This window comes from Lynx canadensis, chromosome B4, assembly GCF_007474595.2.
Source record: "Lynx canadensis isolate LIC74 chromosome B4, mLynCan4.pri.v2, whole genome shotgun sequence".
In the NCBI taxonomy this organism is placed as follows: Eukaryota; Metazoa; Chordata; class Mammalia; order Carnivora; family Felidae; genus Lynx; species Lynx canadensis.
Genome location: NC_044309.1, coordinates 135,113,064 through 135,129,687, shown reverse-complemented (window position 1 = coordinate 135,129,687; position 16,624 = coordinate 135,113,064).

The window sequence follows — 16,624 nt, the reverse complement described above, 5'->3', positions numbered from 1 at the left end:
GAGGATGTGCACAGTGGCATGTCCCGAGCCCAATGTGTTACTGTAACAAGATACTACAGTCCGGGGGCTTAACGGCTCTGGAGACCAGAAGTCCAAGACCAAGGTGCCATCAGGGGTGATTTCTGGAGAGAACTCTCCCCCTGGCATGTGGAAGGCCACCTTCTCTTCTCTGCCCTCATACAGAGGCTGGGCTCTGTTCCTCTCCTTACAAGGGCACCATTCCTGTGGGATCTGGGCCCCACCCTTCTATGCTCACACTTAACCTTAACTATCTCCTTAAAGGCCCATCTCCACGTAGAGTCACATTGGGAGTTAGGGCCTACACACACGAATTTCAGGAAGACACAATTCCGTCCCTAACAGTGTCTGTAAGAAATTTCCACACTGGGTTAGCCCTGCTCCAGCCAGCTGGGGCCTGGGCTCATTCCACATCCAGGAAATCCTCCTGGATTCCTGCCCAAGGTGGTTCGCTTGCTCTAGCTCTGAAAGTGGCTTTTTCCTTGAACTTCCTCACAAGGAAGGGCCTCTGCAGCCCCACCCCCCCAGCCTGGCTTGGTACCTTTCAGGGCCTTCTGGACCCCCTGTCCAGGTATTCAGAGAAAACATCTCAGTGCCTGACACCTTCCCCAGCATGTGTGAGTGTGAATCGTGCGTGTGCAGGTGTGCCTCCTGCTGCAACGTGGGGGGTTTTGTTTGTGTTCCTGGCCCGTTTATCCTTGGGCCTCGGTGTTTGTTTTGTTTCATTATCAGTGTGAGTGCTTCGTATATAGTAAGGATGTTGTTAATAACTGTTCTAACAAAACATGTTTTGGACCTATGGATTAAAAAAGAAAATGGAAATAGGCCAATCCAAGGGTCTGGTGGAAACCGGCCCAGCCTGGGCTGGGGGGTTAAGCCGTGGTGCTCTGGAAAAGGGGTTTATTGCGCTTTCATTCTTGGGAGCAAAGCCGGTAAGGACCGGATGATATTTCTGAGAAATTGAGAAAGCCAGGGGGCGGGGCTAGTTTTTACAAAGCGTTTACCAGAACAAATTCTCCTTGGAAATGCAGAATTATTTAATCACCCTGGAGAGCGGCTGGGAACTAGATGTGAACCGAGCTGTGGGTGCGGCCCCGATTGGGCCCCGATTGGTTTCCCTCCCCCGCGGGGCGGAGACCCACGGGCTCCCGGGAGGGCGAGGAGGCGCCGGGCGCGGAGCTCCACCTGCTGGGCCCGGGAGCCCGGCCTCGGCCGCTCGGCTTCCACCAACCCCCGCCCGCACGAGTGAGCTCGGCACCCCTGCCCTGCCCGCCGTGTCCTCCTCGCCCTTCTAGGCGCTCAGCCTGCAAAGCCGGCGGTCAGAGGTGACCTCCCGCCCGGAATTCCGCGGCCCCACCCCCAGGGCGCACCTAGAGCCTGACGCGCTGCGGGCCGGGTCTGCTCGCTGGTCGTCCGCCCATCCCAGAGCACAAGCCCGGGTCCTCTCCCCTGGCCCCTCCCTGCGCTCCCCCTGCCAACCCACTGTGCCCCTTTCTCCCGCCCCAAGACCTTACCCCTAGATCTCTTACCCCAAGTGCAGTCTGTGCTCAAAAGTCACCTTCTCCATGACCCTGATCTCCCATTTGAAAACTGCAGCCCAAGCCCGGGCACTTCTTATCCCCCATCCTGCTTTCTGCTCCTTCCCGGAAGGTTTGCCTTCTTGCCACTCCCTCCTCTGCTGTGTGTTTCCTGCCCATTTGCCTTCCTAGCTCTGTAGAAACATCAGCGTCCTGAGGGCAGGTTGCTGAGGGCCTGCTCGCTGATTCCCTGGTGCCTAGAACGGTGTCTCTCGCACAATTTGAATGGGGGAATTTTGTCCTGCCAGCCCCACCCCCAGGGGGGGGTGACAGGCTGCCCTTTAACCCCTGGCACTACTGTGTTAGGCCATCTCTTCCGCCGTCACCCATTCTGGTTTGTTCCCAGCCCTTTCCCTGCCCACACCCGGCTCCCAAGGCCCGCAGAGAGCGCCAGGAGCCCAGCTGCTAAGGTGCGGAGGGGTGACAAAACCCCCAGAATGCATGGTGGCCAGTGGCGTTGAGGCCAGATGAGGAATCAGGTCTGGGACCCCGGGGACTGTGACCTCCAGGGTCAGACACTGAGGACCCGCCTCCCCCCCCCCCAACCAGCTACTCCGGCCCTTGGGATGTGGGGTCACCGGCCTTCCTCCCCCTCCCCCACCCCCTGCAAACTGCGCATCTCTGTGGCTACGAGGCTCAGGTACCCGTGTTTGCTCTGCGTCCTGTGATCGGTTTACAAAGGCACACACAGGCTTCCTCCCTTTCTTTCCACTCCCGGTCCATTTTCCTGTTTGTAGTTCTTATCATTCTGCTTGTCCGGGTCATTTGTCTCACCTGAAACAAGAGCACCGTGGCAGGAACACCGGCCGTAGGCCTGGCACGGACAGATGGATGGACAGACGGACGGAGACAGGGACGGCGAGGGAGCAGACGCCAGGGACTTGCTGGTTTTGCAAACAGGCTTCCGGCGCCTGATCTCCCTCCCCCTGTCTGTGCTTCTCCCTCTCCTGCGCCTGTCCACCCCCGCCCCCTGCCCCGAACCTGGGTTTGGGGCGGAGGTGAGCCCTGCTGAGTTTGCCAGCTGTGTCCCGAGGCCCTGATTCTACCTCCTCCCCACGGGACACCACCTCAGGCGCCTACGCCCTCAGTTCCTCCCTGTCACCCTCTGACCTTACCGTCGCCCAGTTAGCTGCACCCTTGTCTGCAGCACACACAGTGGGTGTGAGTGCTGGCGTGTCCCCCGGGGCTGTGCCCCAGCAGGTGCAGACGGCCCGGGGCACTGCTGAGGGAGGGGAGGGCGTGCGTTTGCTCGGCAACCCGGGGCTCAGTCTGAGTTTAGGCCGATACTGAGGCATTCCAGTTTGGCTCTGGATGTACTTATGGCACCCCTCCCTCGAGCCCCAACAATGCAGGCAGCCTCCTCCCTCACCTCCCCCCCACCTGGTCCTCCAAGGACACCCGTGACAGGCAGCACCTGCCCGCACCTGCCTGCACCTGCCCGCTGCTCCCACTTTGTGCCAGCAGCCCGTGGGTCTGTGGAGCCTACTTCCTGAGTGTCCCCAGCCCCATGGCCTCCGCTTGACCACTTGACAGGAGCTCCTGCTGTCTCTGGCCAGGAGCACTGCACAGCCCAAGGGCCCCTCCTCCGGCCGGCCCCCAGCCACCCCCCTCTTGGCCCTGTAACAACTCAGGGCTCCCGTCTTCCCACCCAAGACCACCCGGCGCTCTTTTCCCCTCTGAGTCCTATACTCCTCGGTGTTGTCCAGGGACCGTGGGTCTCGGCCCCCGTGCCTCTCACAGTCCCGGGGCAGCCAGGCTCTGGGTCTCCTCCGGGCCTTTCCGCGGTTGTCACCTCCACCAGGAAGGAGCCCTCAGAGCATGTGACCAATAGTTGGTCCAGCAGGCTCCCAGGGCCCGATTCTGTCCCCCGAGTGCATTCACCATTCGGACCTCTGTCCTGCTCACACCCTCACGTTCCTCAGGCTTTTGAGGGGCAGGTCTGAGAGGCCCAAGCATGGCCCAGAGACCTCCTCTCTGGCTCCGGTGTAGTAAGTGGAGGGAAGGAAGTTCTTTTTCCTTCTACCCTCCTAGGCTCTCTGGCTGGGATGCCGTAAAAGCAGACTGGTGAGGGGTGCCTGGGTGGCTCAGTTGGTTAGGCGACTGACTTCGGCTCAGGTCGTGATCTCGCGACGCGTGAGTTCGAGCCCTGAGCTCTGAGCTGACAGCTCAGAGCCTGGAGCCTGCTTCGGATTCTGTGTCTCCCTCTCTCTCAGCCCCTTCCCTGCTTGCTCTCTGTCTCTCAAAAATAATAAACATTGAAAAAAAATTTTTTTTAAATTTTTTTAAAGAAGCTCGGGACATCAGGGAACATGCCGGGGGCTGACCTCCGAATAAGCGGGTTCAGAAAGAGAGAACAGAGAGAACAGAGGGAAGGAAATCATCACAGAAACGATTCAAGGGCATTTCCAAGAAAAAAAGGACATGGACAGGGACACGAGGTACCCAACAACACAACTCTGCCCCAGTGTCAACGCTCTGCGCACAGAATCAGGGGGTTTAACCTCAGTCCTTCAGAAGAGGCAGGGTTGACGTTTGCGTCTAATAGAGGAGGAGACCGAGGTTCAGAGATATTAAGGAAGGGGCTTGCTCAGTCACGCTGTGCCCAGACCTCCTCCTTGACCCAGCCAGAGCCCCCGAGGCCTCCCTGCCCCTCCTGGTCACTTGCCGGGCACCGGGCTCGGCCTCGCTGGCTCCTAGACGGGACCCATCGTGCCCTGGGCTTCCTCCCATAACTGGGCCGAACCCACGCCTGAAACAAGACAGCAGGTGCCTCAAAGCCTCCCACCCTGTCCAGGTTCGCCCTCCCGCCACCCGTCAGGACCCAGGAGAAATGTGTGTCTCCCCCGCCCCCACCCCATCTTGTTCCACAAACCAAAAGGAAGCCTACAGAACAAGGCCTCATCCAGGCTTAAGACTTGAACACGGGTCTCCCGGTTTTTCCGAGGAAAACTTCTGTTTTCCGTGGCCTCTCACGGCCGAGCAGCTGTGTGGCTAGGTCAGATCATGGGGCTGGGGGGTGGGGGGCGGGGGCATGAAATGCAGGACTGGAACTTGGATTCCTTGTATGTGACAGCGGCAGGGCCCCTGGGGGCCTGAGCCCCCGGTCAGAGAGTGGGGGTGGGGGCAAGAACGGCCTTCAGAGGGAAACCGAGGAAGAACGTGAGCGAAGGCGGGAGAGGAAGGCAGGCCACAGGCTTCACAGGAGATCGGGGTGGGCAGAGAGACCCGGAGGGCCTGGCAGGGTGGTGTGTGACAGGAGGCCCCGTCCCCGCATCTGCCCAGAAGTCCCACCGCGGCGCACGCGTGCTCTCAGGGAGGAGCCGGGAAGAGTGGCTGGCAGGCGTCCAGGACTTTCCGTCGAGCTTTGACAGGGCTTGCCGGGCACCAGACACTATTAATTCAGCCCCTCCTCTAGAGGTCTGCGTGGCAGGCACAGTACCACCTGCCTTTATACACAGGGAAACTGAGGCACGGGGAGGCAGGTGCCCGGGCCAGGCCGCTGGCAAGTCGTGGAGTGTGATTCGGGGCCTTACCCGCCACGTCCCCACCCTGCGTCTCTGGCAGGAAGTGAGTCATGCAGCCGGGTGGGGGGGGGGGGAAGCCAGGGGAGGGCGGAGGGTGAGGTTGCCCACCCTGGGCCTCGTTAAGCCTGGTTACATTCAGGGGCTCCTTGGGGCTCCTGAGCTCCCGGGCAGTGCTCGGCTGGATCGTGCATTAAATCAAGCCCCTTGGCGGTGAGCCAAAAGCAGACCCGCCCTGTGACCGTCAACAAGATGGGCAGAGACCCCCCCCCCCCCGTGACCCTGGAGGGTCCCACACACCCTTGCATCTCTAGGGCAACGGTGACAGCTACTCCAGACCGGCAGTGCCCTGCAGGAAGGGGGGCAGCGGGACAGGAAGGGGACTGTTCGGATGCCTCTTTATGAGAAAAAAAGATGCAAAGCTGTGACTATAAAATGAGGTATTGGGGCCCCTGGGTGGCTCAGTCAAGTAAGTGTCCGACTTCGGCTCAGGTCTTGATCTCTCGATCCGTGAGTCTGAGCTCTGCGTCGGGCTCTGTGCCGACAGCTCGGAGCCCGGAGCCTGCTTCGGATTCTGTGTCTCCCTCTCTCTCTGCCCCTCCCTTGCCCACGCTGTCCCTCCCTCTCTTTCAAAGATAAATATTAAACAATAAATAGAAGACTTTATAAGTTATAGATAGTTTTGACCAGGCATTGGTGACAACTTAATTCCCTGCATACACTTTGACCTGCCTGGCGTTTGGGAGAATGTTCCGGCAACTAGCTTCTGACTCTGTACATTTCAACCTTTGCTGAACACCGCACGTCGCATGTTGCTGACAGTTGTACATTTCCCCCCGTTACCCGTATGTCCTCTGGGCTCGGCCTGGGGGACACCATCCTATTGCCCAGAGGACACTATTTGGGTGGCGGGGACAGAGTGACGAGTGCAAACCCCATGAAAGTATTCCACTCGACCCAAACCGTTATACACCCTGGACTCAACTTCTCTGTAGCTGGACTATCAAAACACTGTGCCCACACCAAAGCCAGCCCGGTGCCCACACCCAGGGAGAGATGGGGAAGGGCGTGGGGTCAGTCAGGGTGGAAAAACATGGCGGTCGGAACCACTTGCAACAGGAATGTGTCACTTCCTCAAATTTTACAAAAGAATTGTTGTGCGTGCCTTCTCGGGGCACCTCCGAGGGCTTGGTCACAAGGTTCAAGTTTCGTGGATTTTGCATAATTGCTCCTCTGGCCCAGCGCTGTGTGAAATCACTTGGTCAAGGAAGTTCAAGGAACTTTCCTGTAAAATCGTGGGCTGAGTTTAAGCCAGAATAACCACACGTCTTAAGTCAAACTCTGGCAGACTGTAGATAGGTGGACAGGAGACATGCTTGGGTCGATGACTCAGGCCCTCACCGAGGCCCCTGAAAGGCAGCCCCACCCGGCTGAGCCTCGGAGCCTCTGACTGGCCCTCAGGCGGGTCTCAGAGGCCGAACAGAGCGAGGAGGGGAGGCCTCGGTCACCTTTAGAACTAAGCCCCCCAAATGTCCCCACATGACAGGGCCCAGAGGTACACTGGTGACAGATCACCAGGAAGGACTGGGGGCTCAAAGTCAGGAAGTCACGTCCCAGGGGCCCAATGCCCAACAGTTCTCAATAGGGACAGGCCGGTGTTGGGGCGATTGCTGAGAATCATGAATTTCTCTGAGACCAGAGAAAGCTGCAGCTAGCCCCAAAGTGTGATGGGGGTGGGGGGCCAGGGTGGAGAATCGGCCCTGGGAGGAGGTGGCCAGGGGACAGCAGTTTAGAGAGAAATGTCCCTAGGAAACCGGGGACTTTTTCAGAGACCCGGAGACTACCCACCTTCTAACTTCCCTTGTCAGTGAGGCTAACTTAGGAAAAGGAGCAAGACGCAGTGGGCTATTGTGTGAGAACAAGCCCACATTTCAGGGGTGTGGTGGGAGCGGTCCCCGGGTGGCAGTGAGGCGGGCCCTGCGGACTGGCCCCCGCCGTCAGAACTCTCAACCTGAGCTTCTTCCCGTGGGCAGGCTTGGCCACGGCCCACCCAGGCACCACCAGCCGAGTGCTCCGGGGCCCTGGCAGGCGGAAGACAAATTCAGGGACAAAGAGGGCTTCCCAGGCCTTGGAGGAGGGCACGCTGACTTAGTCCATTCATCGTGCAAGGCTGGGCATGACGTACGAGGCCTCACCCTGCGACCTGCCTTTCAGGAGCCAAGGGAGGGCCCAAGGGTCCAGAGCGTGGGGGTCAAAGACTCCGGGGAGACTGGCCCCAACAGAAACAAATGCCACAGTCCCTAGAGGTTCCCCAGAGACTGGGCTGCCAGGCTGGGCCCCTTCCTGCCACCAACCTGCCCAGACAGGTTCAGCAGAAAGCACAGCCCCAGCTATTGGGGGGCGGGGGGGTGGGGGGGAGGTGGGTGCGGGCTGGGCCTCAGATCAGAGAAGTTTCTGGTGCCCGCAAGCACACCGCACGGTCTCTCTGGGTGGAGAGTCCCAAATTCCTCCAGGGTGGGGCATCTGGTGAAGAGAGAAGCCAGGTTCCTGTTTGCAAGGCCACAGGCGGTCACCGTCGGGGGGAACTCAGCCTGGTTTCAGTATTTGTGCAGCTGGATTCCTGCTTGCAGACGTGCAAAGAGGAGGGTCTGGGGGTGCCTGGGTGGCTCAGCTGGTTGAGTGCCTGACTCTTTTTTTTTTTTTTAATTTTTTTTTTTCAACGTTTATTTATTTTTGGGACAGAGACAGAGCATGAACGGGGGAGGGGCAGAGAGAGAGGGAGACACAGAATCGGAAACAGGCTCCAGGCTCCGAGCCATCAGCCCAGAGCCCGACGCGGGGCTCGAACTCACGGACCGCGAGATCGTGACCTGGCTGAAGTCGGACGCTTAACCGACTGCGCCACCCAGGCGCCCCTAGAGTGCCTGACTCTTAATTTCAGCTCAGGTCACGATCGCAGGGTGGTGGGATCCAGCCCTATGTCGGGCTCTGCACGACATGGGGCCTGCTTAGGATCTCTCTCTCTCTCTCTCTCTCTCTCCCTGTCTCTCTCTGCCCCTCTCCCCAGTGGTGCGCACTCGCTCTCTCTAAAATAAAATAAATTAAAATTTAAAAAGAGGAGGGTCTAGACGTGGTGGGGGGAGAGCCCGGGTGTGTGTGGGCAGGGGCAGGGGTAGGGTCTGGAAAGACAGGGAAGATCAAACAGGAGACCGTGCACGGGAGGCACCTCACCTGGTGAATCTCCTGGAAAACCATTATTCAGCAAAGCTTGGGGGAGGAAGACTGACAGGTGCCGAGGGTGGCCTGGGAGGTGGAGGTGCATGAGAACAGAGGCTGCCATGGGGGTTCCAGCGGACCCGATGGAGGGGTTGGGGAGTGAATCCGATGCTGGTGGAGGACGGAGATGCACCTGGCCTCAGAGACGGCGGGAAGCAGGAGCACCAGCAAGGGCGCCCGGCCTAGTTCCCTCACTGCAGACCGTTGCCCGCAGCGGCAAGAGCAGCAGGGCCAGCAGCTCTTGGACGTGACTTCCGGCCTCCGCCTCGGCCAGGAGCCCTACTGGCTCCAGGCTGGTGCAGACTCCCAAGAAAGGGCTCTGATTGGCTTTGCTCCAGCCAGGACCCGCCCCCCGACCAATCAGGAGTGGTCGGAGGGTGGTGTACTATAAGGACTGGGGCGCTGTGGGAACCACACAGTTGGGTGGGTAGGGGTGCCTTGGGAAGAAGGGGGAGGGTTCGGGACAGCAGATTGGGGGGTGCCCTCCTGAGGGAGGGGGCACATTGCCTGAGCGTCTACTTTGTGCAGAGACTTTAACCCCCATAAAATATTCTCACCGTCAATTCGCAGATGCAGAAACCAAGGCTTGCACCGGGTATGGGATGGCATAGCCGGTAAATGGTGGAGCCGGGATCAGAGCCCCGGTCCCCGCATGCCAAAGCCTGGCTGGCCCTGTGGCGCCTCTCCTTTGTCTTTACAAACTCTCTTGTGCAGAGCCGCAAGCCTTTTTGCGAGATGGTAAGGCCTCGGAGGCGGAGACCACACTGGATCGCTTCTCCCATCCCCAGGGCAAGGCGTTTCTGCAAGTTGAGTCTGGGCAGATACCCAGATGTCTGTCTGAGACCCCGAGGAGTTTGCGCCGGTAGAGAAAAGAACAGCACACATTTGGTGACATAAATTTCAACAATGTGTGATGCAAGGCTGATAATGATGATTTTGCAGAAATCTCCCCGGTGCTCTTAATAATCATTGTCCTCGGGGCGCCTGGGTGGCTCAGTCGGTTGGGCATCCGACTTTGGCTCAGGTCATGATCTCGCGGTCTGTGAGTTCGAGCCCCGCGTCGGGCTCTGTGCTGACGGCTCAGAGCCTGGAGCCTGTTTCAGATTCTGTGTCTCCCTCTCTCTCTGCCCCTCCCCTGTTCATGCTCTGTCTCTCCCTGTCTCAAAAATAAAACGTTAAAAAAAAAAAAAAATCATTGTCCTAAAGGCTGCAGGTGAGCGACAAGGACTGTCCTGGCCCGTTCACCTCAGCCTGATGTATTTGCATATTATTTGCCTGTTAGAGTTTACATGTGTTAAGTTTGCATTTTCTTTATTACTATAGTATTGCATTATATCCCTCCAGCTCAGAGCTGGAATCCATGGCTCAAAGTGACTCACTCGGGCCTAACCGTGGGGGTGCAATGAGACATATAAATTCTAGAACTCCGAGTGATGAGGTAACTGTAAACACGGGAGCAGAACCGTGCAAACCCAGTCGTCTGCAGGTTCTGGGCAGCAAATCCGCAGGTGTGATGCTTCCACAAAGCATCTGGAAAAGGCAGAGGCTGATGGGCTGACAATGGGGAGTAGACGCCAATTTTCTTGGATGCTTCCGGTCCTGCCTCCCAGCGCAGTGGCTGATGAAGCTTTGCCAGGACGGGTGGCAGCTCGTTTTTTGAAGACGGCACCATGGCTTCTCCAGGTACACCCCGGGTGCTATTTCTGGAACTAGCAGAAAAATCATTCTTTCCACTTCAGAACGGATCAATTTTGATGGCTAAAAGCAGAAGAGATATCCAAACTATAGAGGCACCATCGCACGTTCCAGCATATTCCACCAGAAACAGATCTGAGAGGGTAGGAAAACCTTGGGGCTAAATTGTGACCCCTCCACCCAGATTCACAAGTTGGAATCCTCAGAAGGCGATTGTATTTGGAGATAGGGTCTTCAAAGAGGTAATCACGTTAAAACAAGGTCAGTGGGGGGTGGGCCTTAATCAGTATGACTGGGGACGTTAGAAGACATCAGGGCACAGACACACACAGAGGTCAGGGAGAAGATGGCCGTCTACAAGCCAAAGCCATCAGAAGAAACCTACCCTGATGTCGGGCTTCTGGCCTCCAGAACCGGAAGAGCATGAATTTCTGGTGCTTAAGTGCCCAGCCTGTGGTGCTGTGACGGCGGCCCCAGGACACAAGTACACTGCCCAAGACAGACTCAGGTATTCCGTTCTGCAAGAACGAATTCCCTGATCCACATGGTTGGAGGTCACAGAATATCAGCTACATCCTGGGGGGGATGATAAGAAAGACCACGCGAGGGGTCTAGTAGACATTTTTGTCGTTTGGGCAAAACCACCGACGTCTCCATTTTCGGCCTTTGTCCGACAGTTTGTAGATGAGTGAGAAGTGCTTGGTGCTTCTGTGTGTCACTGAGAACCCAGGCTCAGGAAAAGAGATGGGGTGTGTGTGTGTGTGTGTGTGTGTGTGAACTGCCCCCTCGGCTTCAAAAGAGGAAAAGCCTCATTAACACCAGCTTTGAGGAAGCACCAAACACACGTGGAATGAGAGGTTGTGCACAAACGTCTTTCCGTGTTTCCAGGTCTCGCAGAGGCCTCTGGGGGCTCAACGGTGCCCTCCTCCCCTTGCTTCGGTGGGGAGGGAGGTGGCGAAACACAAGGAACCAAACGGTAGCCGGCCATGATGCGTCTTTTTAGCAGGCTGAAACGGCGCCTGTTATAGAACTGGATTTCCACGGGCAGGTGCGAGCCTCACTCAGGAACTCTGGGAACTTGGGGTGGGATCCTTTTTCCTTTTTTTCTTCCCGACACAGTTAATTCCAGTAAAAAGCCATTTCCCTGATGCCAACTGATTTGAGAGCATGGCGTGTCTTGATAGTATGTCGTTTTGCACGGGTCTGTTTTGTGGCCAAGTGTCGCCATTTTCACGGAAAGACAAGCGAGGGAGACGTCTCGAAGATAGAAGTGTGGTACGAACAGCTCGGTCGCTGACAGTCTGGCTCTTTCCCGAATAATCTGTTACAATCCAACCAAAATCATGATGATTTTCGCTAGCGTTTGGCAGGGACTCAACTCCTGTGTGTCGTGCATTATTTTAAGCGCCTTATATGTTCAGACTCGTGGGATGCTTAGAATGAGTGTTCGGGGTGGCGTTTTATCCAGAGTCCCAGATGAGGTCAAGTGACTTGCCCACAGTCACACGGCTGTGAAGCCGGGACTCCGGAAGCACCGGCCCTCTACTTCTGGCCACATGACCGCTACCCTTTGTTTTGTTTACCAGGCCGAGGATTACATCAACCATGCAAATTATTAGCTATATCTAAATACTGTGGCAGAGCGTGAAGAAACCCACCAGAGAGACTTAGGAGTCTGCGGGCCCGAAACACCCACAGGCCAGGCGGGTGACGTGTGGTCAGTATAGCATCTGGGGCCACACCGCAGGCAGTCTCCTGGGGAACCGTCCCCAGCTTCTGAGCCCAGATGTGACCTGAACCCCCAGAGGGCCCCGTGTGAGTCAAGGTCTGGAACCCATAGGGCAGGCCCCCAGGAAGGGCGAGCAGGAGCCCTCGTGCGCTGGTTTCTTCTTCCTTCTGGAACCTTACTTTGGTTCTTAAGACCTCTCAGTTGAGGGGCGCCTGGGTGGCTCAGTTGGTTAAGCATCCGACTTCCGCTCAGGTCATGATCTCACCGTTTGTGAGTTCGAGCCCCACGTCGGGCTGTGTGCTGACAGCTCGGAGCCTGGAGCCGGCTTCGGATTCTGTGTCTCCCTCTCTCTCTGCCCCTTCCCCGCTCATGCTCTGTCTCTCTCTGTCTCTCAAAAATGAATAAACATTAAAAAAAATTAAAAAAAAAAAAGACCTCTCAGTTGATAGAATCAAGAATCCCCACTTCATCCAGGATAATCTCCTTTACATAAAGCCAACTGATTGCTGGCGTTAATCACATCTACAAACTACCTTCCCAGCAACAGGTGCATTAGTGTTTAATTAAATAACTGGGACAATAGTCCTGCCACGTTGACGTAAAACTGACTATCACAGGCCACAAGTCAACCCCAAGGGCCTATGGGATTTTCCAGGTTAGGGGGATTTTCCAAGATTCTGGGAATAATATGATCTAAGTAAGACTTAACATGCAGCCTACAGACGATACAGATGCATTTCGGACAAGACTGTCCACCCCGTCAGCTCCGCCCGCCCCCCCGCCCCCCCCCCCACCTCGCCTCACCGGGGGACAAGGATTTGAAGTTGTTTTCCAAAAATCGTATTTTTTATTTTTTTAAGTTTATTTATTTATTTTGAGAGACACAGAGAGTGCAAGCGAGGGAGGGGCAGAGAGAGAAGGGGACAGAAGATCTGAAGCGGGCTCTGTGCTGACAGCAGAGAGCCCGATGCGGGGCTCGAACACCCGAGCCAAAGTCGGACGCTTCACTGGCTGAGCCGCCCGGGCGCCCCACCGTTCCTCTTTTAAAGTAAGTTTTTGAATTAAAGTATTCCGTGACTACAACAACAGCCACAGGATGAATTTTCACAAGTGCCCCGTGAGCGGCTCCAGGAACCCCCCCCCCATGGGCCCCTCGGTCACCATCTCCCCCCATGGGCCCCTCAGACCCCCATCAGCACTATCTGCTTTGCCCTTTGCGCGTGCCTGGCTTTTCTCACTATTTTGTTTGTCCGCCCCGTTGCTGGGTCACTGTGGCTTGCTCCCCCTAAGTGTTGTTCGTGGTTCCATGGTGTGAACGGACCACAATTTGTGCACCCATTTTGGGTGTTTCCGATTCGGGGTCGTTAGGAATGAAGCTGCTGTGAACTATCAGGTCCGAGATTGGGGGGCAACGCCAGTGCGCTTTCTGTCGCACGTACCCGGGAGCGGGATAGGCTAGGGCAGCGGGCGTGTGTCTTTGGTGAATCTTCCAGAAGTAACCAGTGCGCACTCACCAGCAGTGTGTGGGTGTTGCCGTCACTCCCCACACTCACAAGGGTCCACGGGGGCTGTTCTTCTCCTGAACCCAGCTGGTGGTTGTGTGGCACTATGACCCGAGTGTGGTGCCTTTAGTTTATTTTATTTTTTGGAAATTTTTTACACATCTTTATTTACTTTTGAGAGAGAGACAGAACGTGAGCAGGGGAGGGGCAGAGAGAGGAGACACAGAATCCAAAGCAGGCTCCAGGCTCCGAGCCGTCAGCACAGAGCCCGACTCGGGGCTCGAACTCACGGACCGCGAGATCACGATCTGAGCCGAAGTCGGACTCTCAACCGACGGAGCCACCCAGGCGCCCCCGCCTTTCTCATTTGAGTTGATTCTCAATCCACTGGGAATTAATTTTTACGTATGGTGTGGGGACGCGTGTGGAAACTCACTTCTGTCCCTACGGCTTATCCCATTGACTCAACACCATTTATTAAACCTATGTGTTACTGTTGCTATCGTTTGTTTTTGAACCCTTATGCTTTATTTCTTTTATCTCAACAATTGTGAGTCTTCTTAAAAACTTACTTAACACTGGGGCGCCTGGGTGGCTCCGTCAGTTGGGCGTGCCGCTGGTGATTTCGGCTCAGGTCACGATCCCGGGGTCGCGGGATTGAGCCCAGTGTCGGGCTCCAGGCTGAACATGGAGCCTGCTTAAGACTGTCCCTCCTTCTCTCTCTCTCTCTCTCTCTCTCCCTCTGCCCCTGACCCCCTCTCCCCTGTGGATGCGTGTACTCTCTCTCTCTCAAAAAAAAAAATTGTTTTGTTTTTGGCTTACCACTGAAGGGCCACAGTGCCCTGGATTGACAAGCAGGGCAGCTGATACCACTGAGACCAGCCCTCTGCTGAGCCCGTTGCACTCACCTTCCCGTTAACAGCTCACCCTGCCTGCTGTCCGTCACCATCCCCATTCTGCAGGGGAGGAAGACTGAGCCTCCGAAGTCCGTCCACTTGCCCAAGGCGCACAGCCAGTACTCGGCAGCTCCAGGGCGGCTGTGAAGGAGGATGATCACGATGAGCCTGTGCCTGTGGGGGGAGGTTGCAGTTCTCAGAGCACTCCAGAAAGTCCAGAAAGTCCCCTGTGGCTCTGGTGCGCCGGCCCTGGCTGGCCCTGGCCAAGAAGATAGGAGCTCAGGGCCCAAAGCGGGAGGTGGACCCACCGGAGTAGGGCACACGCTCCCGCTGATTGAAGCTGTGACATCTCGGGCCGGGGGGGGGGGGGGGGGGTCCTGGAGGAGGCGTGGACGGGGCTTGCGGGATGAGTCTTCCTGGAACGTGGTCGCCCAGAACACCGAAGGCACTTTGGAAAGGGCAGGAGTCTGCCTCTTCGATTTCATCCTCTCCTTAGAAAAATCCCACCTCGGGCCAGGAAAACCCAGCCATGGGTCACGGGGACATAATTGGTATTTAATCTGCTTGTCTCATCCGTTTGGAGAGGGGCAGAGCAGCAAGGGAATCTGCCAGGTCTGAAGCCAGAGGCCCAGATAATTCGGTTAGGGCCGAAGCTGTGCGGACAGACAGCCTGACAGGTGTCCTGGGAGGGCCCAGGGAGGGAGGCCACCGGCTACAGAACCACAAGTCCTCGTGGCTGACGGGGCCTCCCTGTCCGCCGCCATGGTGCCCCCTGGACAGGCCCCCCAGGTAACCAGCGCTGCACGCTGAGCCTGCGAAGGAAGGATGGGCATCCTTCCTGGTTCTCGGATGAGGAAACTGAGGCTGGGAATGGCCGTTGTCTCCTGGAGGATGAGCAGCCAGGCATACCCAAGGCGGGGAAGACCATGGGGTGGGGGGGTGGGGGGAGTCTGGCCTCCAGCGCCTTCCCCCCTACTTCCTCCTCCAGCCTAGAGGGACTGAGCGGCCCTGGCGTTTCTGCCCCTCCTGTCTCTCGCTGTCCCCCAGGAGGAGACCCAGGGACAGAGTCAAGTGCCGGGAGTCCGGTCTCTCAGTGCTGCCTGACGGCATATGGGAGGTGCCTGTCACCTCCTCCCACGTGTGTCCGTGACTCAGGAAACAATTTGGTTCCCAAATGACTGATGCACCCTGGGCAGGGTTGTCCTTTGTCCTCCTTTCCTGGGGAACAATTCTTAAGTTGATTAGGGGACATTCCTATCTCCTGATTGTTTTGTTTCACATACAAGGTCAAAGCAGCTTGGACTAGGGCCTTCCGGGAGAAAGTCACATACCACCCAGGGGGCCGGCTTCACTCTGCCAATTGGTGGGAGATGGCCACAGCCCTGCTGAGGGGGACTGATGGGGGTTGGTGGGCGAGGCCGGCAGGCCCCCCACTCTCCACTCACCCTGGCCTTCCCCCTTGTTTTGGGGTGGAGGAGGCCTCTACTTCCTGGGAGGGATAGCCTAATGTAAAATGTTGGCCATGGGAGGGGCGTGGGGGGGGCTCCTGCTGCTTCCTGCTGGGTCCGGGCGCACCTGCGCAAACCCAGCGTTGAGAAAAAAAGCCTGGCCCTTGGCTTTCTCACTGAGCCCTGGGGTCCTGGCGCCTGGTCCCTCGTTGGCTGCAACCTGGGTCTCTGTCCCTCATCTGCGAAAGGGACAGTTGTCCCCTCCCACCTTGCAAGCCTGTGGCGAGGGGCAAAGCGACCTGGCTGTCATGCTCCCTCCCGTGTGTGCTCGTGGTTTCCCCTCCCGGAGAGTCATCCTTTTGATGAACAGATGCCCAGAAGACACTGGAGCCAAGCCAGCCCCCCAGCAGATGCTCCCTGGCCGAGAGCCATAAATGAACGGCGGGAGCCAGAGCTCTGGCCGACGGGAGAGCAGGACTCATGACATTATAGTTTATAGTGATGATGGACCAGCTCTCCGGGCGCCAGGCGGAGGCCGTAGGTCATTGGCCGGCTGCGTGCTTTCACCCGCAAGAGGCCTGGCTGGGTCTGTGCCCGGCCTTGGACAGAGGCAGCCAGGCACCTGGAGAGACCACCCAGCGTGACGGACACGCTGGGGGAGACACCGTCATTCCAAAGAGAGAGGAGGGGGCTGGATGGTGCGCGGGCAGGAGCGTCGGTGCCCAGGACACTCAGTGCTCTCGAGCCCACGCCACCTCCGTCCCGGGGCCCCGAGACCGTGACCGTGCGGACGCTCCTGCAGCCCCCACGGCCCAACGCCACCGCACCTGAACTTTGCGAGGAGCTCCCATTTGATCTGAAGAGCGGCACTAGGAGGCCTCGGAGACCCTACCGTGAGGAAGCCGGGCGCCAGCTTCGCGTACTGAGCTCCTACCCCAGGCCAGGAGCCGCCCGCACACGCA